This window comes from Vombatus ursinus, unplaced genomic scaffold (genome assembly GCF_900497805.2).
Source record: "Vombatus ursinus unplaced genomic scaffold, bare-nosed wombat genome assembly UNPS02014775.1, whole genome shotgun sequence".
Taxonomy (NCBI): Eukaryota; Metazoa; Chordata; class Mammalia; order Diprotodontia; family Vombatidae; genus Vombatus; species Vombatus ursinus.
Window position 1 is genome coordinate 4,513,691 of NW_020954553.1, and position 2,430 is coordinate 4,516,120.

The 2,430-nt window shown below is 46.5% G+C and overlaps 1 protein-coding gene across 2 annotated transcripts in view; it reads right to left on the minus strand.

Annotated features, from left to right (window-relative positions):
* LOC114044738 (zinc finger and SCAN domain-containing protein 20-like) overlaps positions 1-1,287 on the minus strand; it is a 28,256-nt gene extending 26,969 nt beyond the window's left edge. For both annotated transcript variants that reach the window (XM_027864376.1, XM_027864375.1), the window contains exon 1: positions 1,204-1,287. The gene's annotated coding sequence lies outside the window, so the exon portion shown is untranslated. The remainder of the gene's footprint in view (positions 1-1,203) is intronic.
* Between the last annotated feature and the right edge of the window lie 1,143 nt (positions 1,288-2,430).

Below are 2,430 nucleotides of genomic sequence, written 5' to 3' on the forward strand. Positions count from 1 at the left end.
GTGTGTGTGTGTGTGTGTGTGTGTGTGTGTGTGTGTGTGTGTGTGTGTGTGAGTGATTGTGAAAAAAGAAAAAGCTTGGAACAGTTTCTGTGGAAGAATGAATTTAGGAGGCAAGAAGCAGAGTATAGCTTTTAAGGAGCAGTGAGTGTGCATTGTTAAGGTTCTGTACTTTAAATGTATAGAGGGTGAAATCATGAGTTCAGTAATCTAGGGAAACATCACACTAGGTGATGAGGGCAGGACTCTCCCTTTGGTTGTATCTAAACAAAGCTATTCAGTAAGCCCCATACCCATACAACTCATTCATTCAATAAGCATTTATTAAGAGTCTATGGGGGAAGAAGCTGGGCCCTAGCGCTGGCAGGAAAATGCCTCAATTTACAGAGGAAGAAACCGAAGCACAAAAATGGGAGGAGATTTGCCCAAGGTCGCACAGATAGAAAGCTGGAATTCAACAAGCGGTTGTTGAAGGCAGCTAGGAGGTGCAGTAGATGGAACACTAGATCTGGAGGCAAGAAGACTTGAGTTCAGATCTGACCTCAGAAGTGTGACCCTGGACAAACCACTTAATCTCTGTCTGCTTCTGTTTTTTCCACTTTAAAATGGGGACAATAACAACACCTGCCTCCCAGGGTTACGAGATTAAATGAGATCACATTTATCAAGAGCTATATAGATGCTATCTATTAGCACTTGTAAGGGTTTTTTGCACCGGGCTGAGGATAAAAGGACAGCCCCAACCTGCTCTCTAAACCCCGGATCCAGCTCTTCTTCCACTGTTTGGGGCAGCTTCTCAAACATTCAACAAACATTAAGGAGAAAAGTGGATTCGGGGCAAAGTGTCATCTATGAGCTCTGGGTCTGGGAGTCAGGCTGAGGACCTAGGTTCGAGTTCCCACTGTGCGAGGAACAACTTCTGTGACAAGTCGCTTCGCCTCTCTGGGACTCAGTTTCTTCGACGGCAAATGGGGGAGGGTTGCACCGGATGGCCTCTGAAGTCCCTGCCAGCTCTGAGCGCTGAATGTGGAGTCGGAGTTCCTGCCGGACCTCAGTCTTCCCAGCTGTAAAATGGGCGGGCCGCTGCGGGGTCTGCCCCGGCTCCCGGGCCTCGCACATTCTTCCGGCCAAAGCGGCGGCGGCGTCCAGGACGTCTGTCCCGGGCCGGCTCGGGAATAAAGCGCCCCCGCCCCGCCCCCGACTCACCAGCCCTGACCCGGCCAGTCTGTCCCGGTGCCCAGCCAGCTTTTCTCTGCAACGCTCAGCTCCGCTCAGCTCTCTCGACGGAAGCCCCCGAGGGCTCCACGCGCGGGGGACACTGGGACTCCAGGTCCTTGCGCCGCTTCTCTCCTGGGAGACGGGCGATACTCTGGACTACAACTCCCAGGGTGCCTCGCGCCGAGCTTAGGGCCAGTCTCGGGCCAAGTGACAGCAGCCTCAGCCTACCAGCGGAGAGAATTCTCCTTTCGCCTGTCAAGCTCACCAATTGTAGGCGACCTGTTTAGTTATTGGTTGGGGAGAGGGCGGCGCGATGGTGTCAGATGCTTAAACTACAGCATCCCCTGGGAGCCGTCATCCAGTCTGTGCAATAACTGGGAGTTGTCGATAGGTAACCCATTCCACTCTTTGGAAATCTCTTCTTGTTAGGATGTTTTTTGTTTTCCTGACACCGCGCTTACATTTGACTCTTTACATATCTATTCATTCATTGCCCCTAGTTCTGCCCTCTGCAAGCAGAGAGAACAAGCTGACCCCTCTTCCCATGACCCATCTTTATGTATTGGAAGACAGCTGTCCTGTACCCATTGTTCTCCCTGCAAGCCATCAAGTCAAGTCAACAAACAAGAATTTTTTTTAGAAAAGTAAATGTGTTTATTAGTAATATTAATAATAGCTAATTCATATCACTTTAAGATTTACAAAACACTTTACATATATTATCTCATTTGATTTCTTTTTTAAAAATTATTTATTTTTAACATTTAAAAAAAAAATTTGAGCTCCAAATTCTTTCCCTCCCACCCCTCCTTTACCTACTGAGAAGGCAAGCAATATGATATCAGTTATACATTTGAAATCATGCAAAATATATTTCCAAATTAGTCACATTAAAAAAAGCAAGAAAAATAAAGAGAAAATTATACTTCTTCAGCTTGCACTTACAGTTCATTAGTTCTTTCTGGAGGTGGATAGCATTTTTTCATCATGAGTCCTTTGGCAATATCTGTATTGTATTGATCAGAATATCCAAGTCTTTTACAGTTGATCATCATTACAACATTGTTACTGAGCACAATGATCTATCTCCTGGTTCTTTTCACTTCACTTTGTATCAGTTCATGTAAGTCCTGCTATGTTTTTCTGAACCACCCCCCCTGCCCCCCCAGCCCTGGTCCTCTCTTATATCATAATAGTACTTTATCACAAACATGT